The sequence below is a fragment of the Cupressus sempervirens genome, chromosome 9 (genome assembly GCF_028749045.1).
Source record: "Cupressus sempervirens isolate cs-2001-9-10 chromosome 9, ASM2874904v1, whole genome shotgun sequence".
Lineage (NCBI taxonomy): Eukaryota > Viridiplantae > Streptophyta > Pinopsida > Cupressales > Cupressaceae > Cupressus > Cupressus sempervirens.
Window position 1 is genome coordinate 127,283,060 of NC_143126.1, and position 17,034 is coordinate 127,300,093.

Here is a 17,034-nt window from a genome sequence, read left to right on the forward strand (position 1 = left end):
GAGAGACACACACATGAGATTAAATGGGAGAATAAATAGTCACAATCTCTAGGGGACAAAGTGTTAGAGGGTAATTACAAAAATACAAGGTATCATAAGATAAAATATCACTAATACGAAAATAAATGAGGTATAGTGAAAAAGAAAACAAAAATGACATAAAATAGATAGGCATGGTGAGAGACAGAGATAGGGGGATGGGATGGGGTGGGGCTTAGCTTAGGGCATGAGTTAGATACTAAAAGAGGGGGTTAGAAATAAAGGTGGTGATACTGTAACACCACTTTTATTAAATTATATATATATATATATATATATATATATATATATATATATATATATATATATATATATATAAACCTAAAAAATGATAATGAATCCTAAACATTACTCTAAATCAACTAAAACCCATATCCTTAACACTAAATTCATTTTAACCCTAACTATAAACCTCAAAAAAACTCAATCTCTATACCCACTTAGAAGCCTTCACATTTTTTACTGGTAAACTATCCAATAGTACAACCCTACACCTACATTAAATTAGACCTATTTTACAAATTAAAAAAGTTGTCTTATACATAATAGAATTATACAAATTCATCTTATATAATATATATATATATATATATATATATATATATATATTTTTTTTTTTTAAATCGTAAAAATAATAATGAATCCTAAATATTACTCTAAATCAACTAGAACCCATATCCTTAACACTGAATTCATTTTAACCCTAATTATAATCCTCAAAAAAACTCAATCTCTAAAGCCGCTGACATTTTTTACTATTAAACTATCCAGTAGTAAAACCCTAAACCTACATTAAATTAGACCTATATCACAAATTTAAAAATTTGTCTTATACATAATAGAATTATACAAATTCATATTATAAAAATTTATATAGTAATATAATAATAAATATTAGAATTGTATATTTTCAACATCCCCTCGCGATGCTACTAGCTATATACATATTATATATTTATATAATATATATAGAAAAGCCAGAGAGATATCGAGGCTTTAAAGCTAGTTATTATAATATTTGAATGAATATACCTAACAAAATTATATAATTTTATGTATGTGATGTTCACATATAATTAAATAAAATTTAAATAATAATTTTGATTAAAATTAATAAATTATTTAATAAATATATTTTTCCAAATACAAATTTCTGAATTAAATAGATTTTCACAATCCATCAAAGTTTAGAGTTTTATAATTTAGAGTTGATTGTATATATAATTTTTGCATCAATGGTCTCAAGGATTAAGTGATCTATTTTTCTATTTTTTAATCCTCTAGCTCTTTTGATTCTGATGATGGATGACATAATATGATTAAAAACTTGATGTAAATATTATAAATTTCTTAACAACAATAAATAATAATTAATAAAAAATTTATAAATTTCTTTTACAATAACAATAAATAATTAATATTCAAACATATATTTCCATAACTTTTTGACCTTACAATTATTATTCACTCTCTTCATTCTAAAAATATTCTCCTCACACCACATGTTATCTTTTTACCTTACAATTTATTCACTCTCTTTATTCTAAGAATATTCTCCTCACACCACATGTTATCATCTAGCAAAATCAGGGTGGTTATATCTTTACCAATCATATGTTTTGTATGTTTTGTGTTTCTAGAAAGTCATGGTAAGTATACCCTTACCCATCATGTATTTTCTTTTTCAAACAAATTCATTATTGTTATAATTGACGATGGGGCATATGAATGTGTTGAATAAGTATTTTATGATCACACTCTTCGTTCATACTGGCTATATATACCTATTTCATGTTAAAAATTAGTCATTTGTAAGCAGCAAAGAATCCGCCATTAAAGGAAGCAAAGGAAGAGTTTGAAAGAAGAGAATATGGAAGAGAGTAGCAGGGTTTTGATAGTTGGAGGAACAGGATACATAGGCAGAAGGATTGTGAAAGCCAGCATTGCTCTTGGTCATCCTACTTTCATTTTGTTCAGGAAAGAAGTTGTTTCTGATGTTGAGAAAGTTGAGATGTTATTGTCTTTCAAAAAGAGTGGCGCCAAACTAGTAGAGGTAAATGGAGTACAAATCTAGGAAATGAAGAGTTTTCTCTGAGAGCATCTCAACATTTTGGTTATTGTGAATGTTTTCAGCTAGGTTTTGTTGCACATTAGGTTTTTTTTGTCTTTATATTTTATGCCTTTCTTTGCGCAATAAATAATCTGGATCTTCTTTGTTTTGTTTGTGCAGGCTTCATTTGATGATCACGGAAGCCTTGTAAATGCCGTGAACCAGGTTGATGTTGTGGTAAGCGCAGTTGCCGGAAACCACATGCGGCATCACATCCTTCAACAGCTCAAATTAGTGGCGGCCATTAAAGAAGCTGGAAATATTAAGATCTGTGATTCCTTTGTCACTCTCTTTGACAGATTTTAGGCAGGTGATGTTGATCAATTTGTGAAAATAGGGTAGATCTGCTGTGTAAATAGTTGATATTGTCGATTATTTCTTAAGAATTGAGCAGATCAGAAACACAAGACGGAAGACAAAATAAAATTTAAATATTTTCAATTTTTGTCTGTTAATACCTAGAACTTCCGCGGATATCTTTGTTTGTAGGTTGTTAAATGTGTCAATCTCAAATATGACTAGTTTGTATTTGAAAATATTTATAAAAGAATTATTCAGATGATTGCGAATCTTCCGTTTTGAAAGAACGAAGAAAGGGTTTGACATGCTGTATATCGTAGCGATTTCTTTTTAGATATCGAGAGATCGAATCATGTAAACTATGAAGTATATGAAAACATTAACTCTATATGAAGGATCGCCGGCTATTTCCTCGCATGCAGCAAGCAAGGCGTTCTATCCAGGGTCAGTATATTCATGTTCGTTCAGCTCACTGCCAATTCTTTTACATCGCTACATGCAACTTCTATGCTTTTCTCAGAATTTGCCGCTTCTGATCACTGTTTGCTGTTTCCCCATTAAATAATTTGAGTAGGTTCTAGATGAGATTTTTAAGGATCTCAAGATATTTTAAATCGTGGATATGGATTTCAAGTATTTTCAAACTATGAATACGGGTTGAATGTTTTTTATAATTAAAATCATAAAATTTGACAGAATTATTACGCCTGCTGCCTTCAGCAAGTTAAATTTTTTTAAAACTGACAGAGATTTTATGTTCTTTTAATCTTCAGCTTGTACTTTCTCCTCCAAAGAAATAAACCTGGGATCTGAATAGCTCACAGCATTATCCTTTTCTGAACATCTCAATTCCCCTTCTTCATATTACATTCTCTTTTAAATAGTTCAGATTACAATATCTTTTCCCTGAAAGCCCCATTTTCCTATTGCATTTTCTCCGCATTACAATTCTCTTTCAGAATGTCTGATTTACCCTTACGCCTATTACAGTTTCTTTTTTAGATAATCATCATTATGATAAAATTAGTTGCATCTAAACCTTTCAAATATCATTATAGCAAATTAATAAATTTACAATTATTACTTTACTTTAGTTAACATGTCAAATTAGACTGATAATCTTTCAGAAATTTATTTGCTCTTTTTCACCATATTTATGTATAAATAATCTTCTCTAAAGCAATATAAAATCTATTAGTTTTCCAACCTAAAATTGTACTTTTGGAATATATCTACCTAGTCGATTACATTCATGACACAGTTCACCGATTTTTTGGTTAGGTAAGTGGAGGTCGGTACTTAGTCATATCAACCAACGAAAAGAGAAAACACAACTTCCATGTGTTTGACCGTATACCCGGGTAGAATAGGTTGCCTCAAAGTAATACATGTTTGGTTTGCAATTGAGGCCAAAATGCATGTTTAGTCAAAATTGGAAATATGGTCATGTGAGGAGAAGCTCTTTTTTCGCTCTGCTAGGGTTTTCTTGCTTCATGTGAACTTGCAATTTTTTTTGCCTATGGCCTTTCGCTTGCACTCCCCTTCTGTTGGCACTTGTCATACCGCATTTACTGTGGGAGCTTTAGGTTAGAATATAATGGCTCTGGCCAATGGTGAACCAGTTGTTTCTGATGTTCACGCTACTGCTTCGGACTGCCATGGCACCGCCATCGAACAAACGCCCGTGCAAGTTTGTCCTGAAAGTTTTCCATGAGGTAATCCTGATATTGTCCTTCCTTTACAAAAATTTGATGCTGCATGTGACTGGTTAGAATAACATACTTTGATAGGGTATTTTGTTGGTAGGACCCCCCCTGAAGCTATGCTCAGAGAATGGGTCAACAAAAGCTGGACTCCTCATGGCATCTGCCTTGACGCTGTGCAAAACCTTACCAAAGGTTTTTTTTTTATTTCGCTTCGCTAACCCGTCACAAGCTGACGCGGTTTTTACCAACGGCCCTTGGTCTGTGCGTTCCTCTCTGCTTGTTTTTTAGAAATGGTCCTGAGACTTCTCTATCTCGGACGATAAAAAGCTTAGGGTTCCTGTTTGGGTTGAATTCCTAGGTCTACCCTTGCCCTGCTGGCCTTTTATTGAGTCTATTGCCCAAGCCCTTGGCAAAGTTGTTACCAAGGAACCAGAGAAATCTTTTAATGCTTGCCCTCAGCGGCGTGTTTGCATTGAAGTTGATCTTTCTAAAGATCTCAAGGATTCGGTGGAAATCCAAATTAGTGCTCAAACCTTCGCATAGAAGGTGCTTTACTTGAACCTACCTAACACCTATTATAGGTGCTAGTCTGTGGAACACAAGATCAGGGACTGCCCTTTGGCTATGCCTAGGGTCAAACCCCAGCCTAAAGCGATGCCTGTCAAGCAGGTCGAAAGAAAAAAAGAAGAATGGGTTACTGTTGGGTGCAAAGGCAAGCCTGCCTTGAATCCTTTGGCCCCCAAGCCATCCTATGCAGTTGTAACCATGATTCCTCCCGCTTCCATCGAAGTGTTAGCGCCTGCTAGCGTCGAGACGCCAACGGCTTTTGTTGCACCGGTTTTGGTTCCGCAGGTTTCAAACCCTGCTCGCTCGCAGGGGATTAAGGCAGCTGCTAGGACCTCGTCCTTGGCTAGGGCTCGTTCTCCTCTTGCAGTCTCTTCCATAGTACCACCACAACAAGGCATTCTTGCAGTCTTCCTGGACGTGCAAAGATATCAGGGGTCAAACGGCAGGCTATAAGTCCAGAGGATTTCCCGTCTGACTTTCACCCGGTTTCTACCTTTTTGTAGAATAGTTACTCCTCTCTCGAGGACAAGGATGATATAGAAGATTTTTCATGAACTTCCTCTCTTGGAATGTTCAAGGTCTTACAGACCTCCCCAAAAAATTCTATGTCCGGGATACCCGTCATAGACTTGGGAATTTAGATTTTCTTTGCCTGCAAGAAGTTAAGATTTTTGGTTTCATACTTTCTGCTGCATGCCACGTCATTTGGCAGGATAGCGTCATGTTTTCTTCTCAGCATGAAGCTGGCCGAGGTGGTGTAGTTACTCTCCTATCACCTCGCCTTCATTCTGCTATTATTTCGCACGGTTTTGACCCCACACACCGTATTATTTGGCTTTTGCTTTCCATCAACAATCATTCTTTTGGAGTCATTAATGTTTATGCCTCTAATGATGCTGTGGAAAAGGGTGCAAATGTGGGTTTGGCTTGCTGACACCTGCCGCCAGCTACTTGGGTCCTATGTGGGGACTTCAATATGGTTGAAGTGACCTCTAACAAAGATGGCATTCTACCTCTCCATTGGACAGCTGGGGAAAGAGAAGCCTGATTTTACATGCATCATAAATTGGGCCTCTTTGATCCCAATACTAGCCACCATCATGATAATGGGGCTTGGCACACTTGGTCCAATTTTCAAGCCGGTCCTGACCGTATATTGAAATGTCTTGATCATGCTATGATCTCGGTGCAATCTTTTTTTTATTTTTCTGAAGATCGTGATCTACCTGTCATTCCGCTGACAGATGTGATGTTGTCAGACCACTATCCCATTTATTTTGGCATTTCTTGGCAAATAGTTGTCCCCAAAGTGGTTAAGTCTCAATTCTTCCTCAACACGTCTGTGCTATTGCATATCTCCACCATCTCCCACATACAACGTGTCTGGAATTTGGAATCACATCCACATTCCCATCGAGGTTGGATTCAATGGTGGAATGATGCCATTACCAGAACGGCTTATTTTTTGTGCATCTACGGGCGTCAGCTGGCAATTTTTAAAAAACATTTTTATGAAGCCAACACCCTTGCCCTCAAAAAAGCCTCTAAAGCGCTCACATTCAACCCCTTTGATGTGGATCTGCAACTTCAGCTTCCCAAGCTTCTCCATGAAAAGCAAATTAAAAATGCTGCCGGAGGAGCTCAAATCAAAGCTCGTCTCCACTGGTTGGAGGTTGGCGAAAAAGCCTCGAAGGAGTTCTTCCAGGCTCTCTGAGCCCGTTATACCAATATTGGGATTCAAAAGATAAAACAAGGAACTGATGTTCTTTCCAGTCTGCCAGACATCCTGCAAGCTTTTGTTCTTCACTATGAGAACATTTTTGCTTCGCCGGGCCATTCGGTTGCTCAGGAGGAGGCTCTCAAAAAGTGTATTACTGTTACTCTAAACCGCCTCGCAGTTGAGCAACGCGCTTTCTGTGAGCAACTTCTTTCCCTTCGAGACCTTAAAGAGGCAGCTTACTCCATGGCGGATGACAAATCCCCTAGGTGTGATAGATTTCCCTGTGTATTTTACAGACATCTTTGGGAGCAAATTGGTCCTGATCTGCACAAAGTCTATCTTGAAGCATACCATTCTAAAAGCTTAGGAGCAATCATAAATAAAGGCAATATTAAATTCATACCTAAAGCTGGTGATCCTGAGGACATCTGCAACTAGAGGCCCATCACCCTCTTGAATGTGTCTTATAAGATCATTGCTAAGGCGCTCTCTCTCAAAATCTGCCATATGCTTCCTCTAATTGTGCGGCCTGAACAAACTGGCTTCATCAAATCTAGGTATATTCTTGACAACATCATTGCTATCTGGGAAGGTATGGAATGGGCCCATAAGTCCAAGCAGCAGGCTATCATTTTAGATATAGATTTTGCTAAAGCCTATGATCCCAGTGAATGGCCTTTCATTTTGGCTATGCTTCAAGCTCTGGATTTTGGTCCCAATTTCCTTTAGTCCGTGGAGATGCTCTTTGGTGACGCTAATTCTTACATCACCATTAATAATTTGCAATCTAAAGCTTTTGGACTTTTTCGTTCCATCAGACAAGATTTTCTGTTAGCTCCAACGCTTTATGTCCTTGCTACCGAAGGTTTTGGTTATTTACTTGCTCAATCTGTGTCTTCAAGGCTGGTCTGTGGCATTTCCTTGCCTGATTCTTCCTCCTAGTTAGTCAATGGTCATTTTGCTGATGATTCCTTTTTTACTCTTCTTGAAGATGAAGAAAACATGAAAAATGCTTTAAATTGTCTTGACAGTTTTTGTCAAGCCTCTGGCTCTGCCATTCAATGGCATAAAACGCTCTGTTACCGACAGTCTTTTTTGCCAGCTCCACCTTGGCTCAGCCAATTCCAATGAAAATGGGTTACTCATGGATAAATTTTCCACTTTCTTGGCATTCCCTTTGCTTTCTAGGCTTCCCTTGTGGAACTTTGGAATGCTGTGCTTACAAAGATTACCAAAAAGCTTGATTATTGGATCGCTAAGCCGCTTTCTCTTGTTGTAAATTTCAGATTTGTTCTAAGATTTTGGTTGCCACCCATGTGTTTTATTCTTCTTGTTGGGCTCCCTCCAAAGCTTCCTATCTCAAATTAGAACGTTTGCTCAGCGATTTTCTTTGGGCCTCTGCTTTTGACCATCATGGTTTTCACAGAGTTGCTTGGGATTTCTGTTGTCTCCCAAGGGAATTTGGGGGTCTCAGCTTGCTTTCCACTCGAAAGTAGGGCCTTTCCCTCTATGCTAAATGGATTATTAGAGCTATTTCTGGAGATGAACCCTAGAAAATTCTTGTCAGGCATTGCATCTCTTCAAGCTTCCCTGCTAACAGACTGACGTGGAAGGGGATTGGTTTTCAGACCCTTCTCACTATGCGTGAACCAGTGGTCATACAGGGCTCTTTCATTATAAAGAGCATCTGGAAAGCCTGGGAAGCTGTTAAACCTTGGCTTCGTTGGGCTGGTAATGAGTTTCGCAATGGGCTGTCCTTAAATTAGCAGAACATTTGGTGGTCTCCCCTGTTTTCCTTCCAGGGTATTTCTCTTGCCAAGACTCAAGGTGCCAGTGCTCTGCATTTCTATAAACATGGCATTCGCACTACTAAGGACATTTTTTCAAGAGTCACCATGAATTTCAGGTCTTGGGAGGACATGCAAGTTCAATACCGCCTTGTACGTGTCGATCGCCAGACTTATGAGCTTTTGTTGTCTTCCATCCCTGTGCACTTACTTCATAAAGTGGGGATTCAGTCTGTTCGACCTTGGTGGTATGATTGGAAGTGGTTTCCTGCCACTCCATTTACCAATTATAAGCCCAATATGGGATACAGATGGCTTTTGCCCCACCTTCCGATGGTGGACACGCTTAATCAACGGTGGCATTTGCATTCTTCGCTTTCTCAATGGAGAAAACGGTTCGACACCATTTGGAGTTCCATTACAAAACCTAAGATTGCTCACTTTTCTTGGTGCCTTGCTTTCCAAGGTCTTCCCCTGGGGCCTCGGCTCAAACACATTGGGGTTCCTGATCCTAGATGCCCCTTCTGTGGCCAACCTAAGTCCTTTTTGCATATTTTTTGGTTTTACAAACGTGCTAAAAATTATTGGCACTGGATCCATGATTTTTTCAAGCCTTTTAGGCCTGAACCTTTTTCATGGCACATGATCCTGCTGGGTGATTCCCCCAAATTTCCTCGAAAGTTTTCCCAGATTTGGCATACTTTCAGGATGGAAATTTTGTTTTCTCTATGGAAAGATAGGAATGCAGTTTTATTCACTCATAGTTTTTTTGGATGTGAACATTGCAATGTACACTAAGGCATGCATTTGTAACAATGTCATTATGCAGATACAGGTGCAAGCTAATAAAGTTTCCCTGGAGGTTGCCCACTTACAAGAATTGTTAAACCACTAGGGCAATGCTCCTTGTACCATTGCTAGAGTACCTCCGGATGCCTCGGCTGATGCCTCCTCATCTCGCGGTCGCAATTCTAGATGCTAGTCCTTTGGTCGCCATTCGCACATGCCGTGCTCCTAGGGTCCCCGCCAATGCTCTCCCAGTAGTGGTCATGGCAGTTGGAGGCGCCGCTCTGCTTCCCCACCACATGGTGGTTCTAGCTGGTCCCCGGCTCTCCCCCCTGGGAGGGCTTCTAGCTGGTCTCTGGCTCCTGCCCCCGGACGGGCGCACTCTAGCAAGTTTCCCCAGCTGGCCTTGGAAATTTCTCCTTCGCGGCCAGACAAGAAGGATGCAGAGACTGCAACTACCCCAGATCCTGTGGATGCTGCTGATGGCTGGACTGTTCCTAATCTGCCTCACAATCTCACTGATGTGTGCGGATTTCCTGATAAAGGTGATCCTCCTCCCTCTGCTGGTACTGCCTTAGCAGCATAAGGTTGTTTTAAATGTTTTATTTTATTTTATGAATAGTTTATAGTTGCTGGCTGCGGCCATGTTGTTTGCTTCGGCTTTGGCCGATTGAACTCATTCGCGGGGTGATCTTGTATCCCCCGGCCCTTTTTTGTGAATTGTAATCTTAGTAAATTTTATTAATTGAAAAGGACTATTCATCAAAAAATTGGAAATATGAAAATACAAATGAATTTTGTTGAATTTAAAAAATAAAATTGTTCTATATATTTTATAATCAATTAAAATAAATAAATTTGAGATGATAAAATTAATTTGAAATATTATTATAAGATTTCATGTGGATAGTTTTGGAGTCAGATTGGTCAATATATAATTAACTTCACACACATACTATATATGTATATACATTTTCAGCAAGTGTGTGTGGATATATATACATACATACATACATATACAAAAAAATATATATACATATATTAGTACTTGTCTTTTTACATATTGTATTTGTACATTAAACTATTTTGTTGTGTATTTTTTGATTCTTTGATTTCATAACTCTTAAGGTTGAAGATTACAGAAGTATAGTAATAAAATAATCTCAAAGTTTGATAGTTGAAAAATAAAATAAAATATAATATACAATATAATCTCTTACATTGAGCTACATAAATTTTATTGTTTTCAGAGGTTTGTTCCTTCAGAATTTGGGATGGATCCAGAGTTGATGGAACATGCAATGGCACTTGGCAACATTGTATTTATGGACAAAATAGAAATTTGAGAGGCCATAGAAGCTACATCAATTCCTCACACTTATATCTCTAGGAACATATTTGCCAGCTACTTGGTTGGTGGTTTAGCTCAACTTGACTGTGTGATGCCTCCTTCAAAAAAAGTATTGCTCTATAGAGATGGAAATGTCAAAGGTATTTATAATGGATTATATGTTTTTAATACCTTTTTTCAATGATTAAATGTAAATTAAAATATTTTAGTAATTTGACTCATGAAAACATATCATGTTATTGCTTACCTTATATAAAGGTGTACTACTTTAAAATGTATTAAAGGATAAAATCATTAGCCTCACAATAATAATATGTTACCCTTAATCTTATACATCTTGCTGATCTATCAAAAATTTCCAAATTTTTTACTTATGGTTTTACCCTTGTAGTGATTAATATATTTTAAAATATTATGCATATCTATCTAAGAAAAACAACAACATATGGTTTGATTAATTACTGTAACAAAAGGTATGTATTCTCTTGACAGCTGTTTGGGTAGATGAAGATGATGTTGGAATATATAAAATCAAAGCAATTGATGACCCTTGTACTGTAAATAAGACTATGTACATCAAGCCACCTTTGAACATTCTTTCTCAAAAGGAAATGGTTGAAAAATGGGAAAAATTATCCAGAAAGAGCTTGAATAAAATATATATTTCAGTTGAGGATTTTCTTGCAGGCATGAAAGGTATATGTTGCAATTTTGTATCATGATTTAAAAAAAATAAAAAATATTTAGAAGTTAATATGGTCTCTTTGCAATGCTTGTGTTAGGTCAACCATATGGAGAGAAAATTGGAATAGCACATTTCTACCAGATGTTCTATAAGGACGATCTTTATAATTTTGAAATTGATGGAGTAGAAGCTACCTAGCTTTATCCACAAGTAAAATACACAACCGTGGATTCATACATGGAACGCTACTTATGATGTTTTTTTTTTTCCAGGGAGATTTCTATGTTAGAATTTAATGCTTTCTAAAAGTTTTAGTTTTTTTCGACATTATGCTAAATAAAGATGGAGAGTATCTAGATAACAATATTAAACAAACAATATTAAATGATCATATTAAAATATGGGATGTTCTTTTTACCTCCAAATGTGCTCAACATATTTTATACAAGAAAATTGATGGCTTTAAGGTTGAGCAACTAAATATATTTTTATATTAAATGAAAACACAATAATTTGATATTTGAGATTTCATTTAGATTTTGAATGTTATGATTTTAGTAAATTTTGAGTTTTTTTTAGTGAATGTTGAATTAAAATTTAAACAGTATTATATATCAAATTGTTTATTTTTTATGGTGTTTGTTTAATATGTGGGAGGTATCTCAACGATCTACCCTAACATTTAACCTATATCTTGGGTACCTTTGTGAGCTAGTGAGAGACTAATCACCCCATGAGTGAGATCCTCAATTCATAATTTATCTCACATCTTTAAATTGGAAGCAAAGATCAAATTCGAGACCAATGGGAAGAAAACCCACAGCCCAAGCCCATTCTACTACCCTTCTATGTTGTTTCTTCATGTTCAATATAATGATCATATTTCTCAAGAAATACATGATAATTTCTTAGATGCTATTCATTCTTGTATGCTTCATATTAGTGTGACCAATTCTTTCTAATGGTAACATTTTTAATGAATATACGCATAGGATTTTTAACCCCAAAATAATTTTATTTATAACATGTTAGATAATTCTTGTCTTTATATGTTATAAGAGTTTGTATGAAAATGTTTATTATATAACCATATTAAGATTAGATATCATACAACTTGTAATCTTAATGTTTGATTGTTTATTTATTTTATATTATTCAATATTCTCATATGAAAAATGGAGTCTCAGTTGAGGTGACAAATTATGCCTGGTGTAATTTTTTATGATGATATATATCTCATGTAATGTGTAGAATCCTCTATGATATTTTAATATTCAGTTGATATATTATGATGCCCATAATTAACTATGAATTTTAACAAAGTTATGGTAGATGATAGAGCATTTTTGAAAAGAGAAATGAGTGCAAAGTAGAGTACCCAAGTTTTCTAAGTAGTTATGGCACAATTTGTGATAAGGGAGCTATAATCTATCTTTATAATGTTAATCCATTGTGGGTTTTGCATGGGGATTTCATGTAACACTTAAGGAAGGAACCTGAGAGGACAACATGGAATTTTTATAAACATGACACAATTTAAAAAAAAGTTTTAACTACACATCAAACTATAATATTATTGGTAAACAGATTTTTCACTTTAGTTAACTCTTCGAATTCCCAATAAATGATTACAACAGTTGGGAAATTCTGGTTAAATGACTGATTTCCCTTTGAATTTTATAGGTATAGCTCCCTTACAGTTATGATCTGCAATGAATTTGTTTGTTCCTAATTCTAAATAAGGTTTGTTATTAACTAGAGAATAGGAGAGGTAAACCAAGTTAGACCTAAACATGAACTAACTCAGGCAAGGATTCAGGTCTTAATACTAATCAAATTTGTGAACTCATACATCTTATGAACATGCAAAATTTGATGATATAGTAATGAAATCAATCTATGAATTAACTACTTAACATAATGCTTCTAACTCTAACATGCAAGGCACTAATTTAAGGAATAATCTGGGACAAAATCTCTTTTAACCTTCAATAATGCTACTATTATCTTTAGTTTTCTGCACTGAACAAGGGAACGCAACTCTGTTTCTTCCATAACTCAAGTCAACTGAAAGAGATATCTTAAACTATCATAAACAATGGAACAATAAATAATTGATATAAAATACCTTCAACTTGTCTCTGCAACATGAAATATTTCGCACCAAAAATTAGCCGACCTTTTCATTAATTTTCAAATGAGTACATATAAGATTATGAGATGACCATTACAAAAAAATGAGTCAATTCATCTCCTTTCTCAAAATTGACAAATGACAATAAGCCAATTATCAGTTACAAATACATAGCCAAAATAAAAAAGGATAGGAGATAGATCATTTTGTCTTCTTTCCTTTTCTTGAGTTTTCTTTATAGGCCTTTGTAGTGATGATGATTAGAATAAGCTCTTTGTATCATTGGACATGAATGTTGGTGTATCTCAAGAGCCATTTGGAGTTTTCCTTAGCCAAGTCTTTAACTACATTCAACCATTCTTGTGTTTCCTCTGTCACCACATGTATACAGTCACTGAGCCATTAGAGGTCTAACACTTTTCTCTGATGATTAACAGATTTCTTTGTTAGATTATCTAGATAACTAGAGAAATCCTTTTGCATAACAACAACACCTACTACTCCTTTCCCTTGTACACTATTTTGAGAGTCAATGTATAGGCCTTTTGGTAACTCATAGTTCTTGTCTTATTCCTCCTTAAATTTTCTCTTTGTTTTTGTTAATCCTTCTTCTATTACTAAAATCATTTCAGCTTTGAATTGCAAGCTCTATTTCCCTTCAAGCAAGGGCTCATCTCCTTTTGGTAGAATATTTTGCTTCCATTGCTTCCTTGGTCTTCATTTGCATGACCATATTCAAGAGGGAGATGTAGTATTCACTCTTTGTCCTTTCCATTGACAGAGTATCCCAGTTGGTCAAGATGTTATCGTTTTTCATTTCTAGCCTCAACACTACATTACTGAGTTACTCTATGATTGCAAGTCCTCCAGACTTGAGTTTTTCACTCCACTCTATACCTATTTTCCTAAAGTACTTGTCTTCTTGCACCTAGGAAATGATAGCCTGAGTATCTATGGCTATAGGGTCATTGCTTGGTGGTGCTCCTTAAATACTTTCTAGTGCGATGATTAGTTGAATGCTGAAGTAGTTAAGTTTATGGATTTCCACATTCATCCTAACTTTGGCAAGTTTGAGACCTTTGAGCTATCCCTCTATCACTTCATTTTTTGATTTCCACAAATGCACCTTGGTGTCATGCCTAACTTCTCCAAGATCTAGAGACTGTAATGTGAAGTCATCTATGGTTAGGTCTTAAATCCTACCCTCTTTGTTTGGCTTGGCTATCCCTATAGTTAAGTGCCTGGTATCTGGATCTTGATCGAGGATGGATAAAGTCTTCTACTTCTTCACCTTTCCCAATGCCAAACCAGAACAGATGGCAAGATAAAAGTATCTTTGTTTAGGGCTCCCTCCTCTATCCTCTTCCTCTTTATGTCTCGAGTATTCTTGAGCCATGATTTAGTACCAATTACCTTAAACACAGTCTTGAGTGTATCCACACTGAACATTTTCCTCTTAACTGGAGTTAATGTCTTTGAAGCTGAAAAGAAAGGATACTTTGGAGCTTGGGAAATAAGTTTTGAAGCTTTTTCCCCTTCTCTGCTTTTGTTGCCTTCTTTGCTACTTCATCAGCTTTATAGATTCACTCTCACTACTCCTCCCATCTCTAAGGTTAACCACTTGTATTTGGCGGCTACTTGGTAGGAGTACTTGGGCACTTATGGATGGAATATAACTATTGTTGGGTGAGAGAGCCACCATGACTACACTATCTTTCATCTCCTCTTCCTTCTTCTTTTCAACCTCTATTTCCATTTTGATCATTGGCACTAAACCATCTTGACAAGTTTTATCAAGTGGGATGTTCTTGTCAAGAGGTTGGTCACCTACACTAGCTAGTTGGGCAGGTCCTTAAGCGATAGGAAAGATTGTGCCTAAAGCATCACTATGAGAAGATGAGGCTACTGCTACTTTGGGGAAGATTGAGTGAATGCACCTTTGCTTTGACTTCTTTGTGCTATGGTCCAATCGACCCACTTTCTAGTTCTCTTGTAGATTTTGGCCATCATCATATCTAGATCCTCCACAACATCTTCAAAAGGTTTTGAGCTTATGAGAGTGTTCCTCAGCTTGGTCAAATAAGTTTTTCTATACATATTTTGACCATCATCTTCAATTCCATCTACATCTATATTCACCTTATACATTTTCACTTGATCAACTATCAACTTGATGAAGGCTCAATCATGGCTCTCAAACTCATCTTTGTAATTGGCCCAATAATCTTTGATCATGGTGATATGCTTTATCACACTCCCAATTTGTAGAACATCTCTGGCATACTCGTTTGGTTTGAACATATGCCTCAAGACTTCATATAAGTCTAGCTTATATTTCTTCTTGAACAAATTCATCATGTTCTTGGCATCAAACTAGGTGTTGCAACTAAAGGCTCCAACCTTCACAGAGAATTCATATGCTTTCTTCTTTAGGCTTTCGCTTAGGATTTACACTTCTAGAGCTTACATTGTATAATCTTGATCAACACGATCATGTGTCACTTGGATACCTTGGTAGCTTCAAGGGAAACCCATCAATTGTTGGTGACACAAATAAGAAAATTATCAGATCTAAATAAATTAACATCCAAACTGATTGATGGCAACCATGGCTTTGGGGTTAAATCTTCTCTCCGAGAATCCTTATAGTTCCCTACAAATCCTCATGGTAAATGCATCATTCATCTTAACATAATTTGCATAACTATTCTATAATTAGAGACATGGGTAAAACTCATAAGTAAAAAATGTATTGTAAAACTTGGCCACCTAGAGAGCATTGGACATAATCTCACTTACCTCTTGCATCCAATCAATGTACTGAGTGTCTGAGGATATAAATTGAACTAGAAATAAGTATTGCTCAACAAAATTTAAGGCTTCTACCTTACCTTTCAATTTATGCAGAAGGACCAAAATGTCAATTATTTTTGGCTTACTTGATTAGTTCTGAATTTTTTTATAGGAACTTTTCTTTTATTACTCTGTGGCTTCTAGAACCAAGTTTTCATGATCTCCTTCCTCTAGATCATCTTCTTCATCAAGAATTGTGACATGACTCCTCCAAAGGTTAATTCATAGAACTCCTCTTGCTCCGACACATGAAGGTAGTTTACCACTATTTGCCTATCGATTGAAACTAATAATGTATCATTAGGCAAAATAATTTGCCTAGTTTTCAAATTATAGTGCTGAATGCATTCATAAATAAGCTTCGGGGCTTGGACTAGAACTAGAAAACTAGCAACCTCAACTAAACCATGTCCTCAAGGCTTCTTTGTGATAGGATGAATTTTTTCAGGTTTGACCCTCCTTTGGAAATCTGCCATGTCATATAAGCGAAGGGAGGTATTTGTGAAATTCTAAAGTTGGGACTTGATCCTAGTCAAACAATCAAAACCCACAAACTTGGTTGCCATAAGCTTATGAATAAGATTTTGAATCAAGAAGGTGAATAAAATGGAAAATGCAATAGTCATAGGCTTTCAAAAGGCTATGCATATTGATAGAATATGAAATCAAAGAAATGAGGTAACTCTTCCAATGCTTGTGTGCTTTTATACAAGATTCTCGATTCATCCATTATTCTTTAGAATTCACGCCACACAGTGAAATTTAAGGAAATACTTGTTGGATAGTAAATGCAAAAGCTCAATGAATATTTAGGGGTCTTTTCACTATTTTATTGAGCACAAAAATAACTTTCTATAAGCCCATTACTTTGTTGAGATCTGATTGAAATGATCATTGTTGAGAGAGATTATTGAAAGAAGGAGATTGTTGAAGAATATTGTGTTTCAATCATTGTTTTGTCACTGATGTCAAACCTACTATTTTCTAGTAAGACAA

The 17,034-nt window shown here is 35.9% G+C and overlaps 1 pseudogene; it reads left to right on the forward strand.

Moving 5' to 3' along the window:
* The first annotated feature begins 1,777 nt into the window (after positions 1 to 1,777).
* LOC149537856 (bifunctional pinoresinol-lariciresinol reductase 2-like) lies at positions 1,778 to 11,306 on the forward strand (annotated as a pseudogene).
* Positions 11,307 to 17,034: the final 5,728 nt, after the last annotated feature.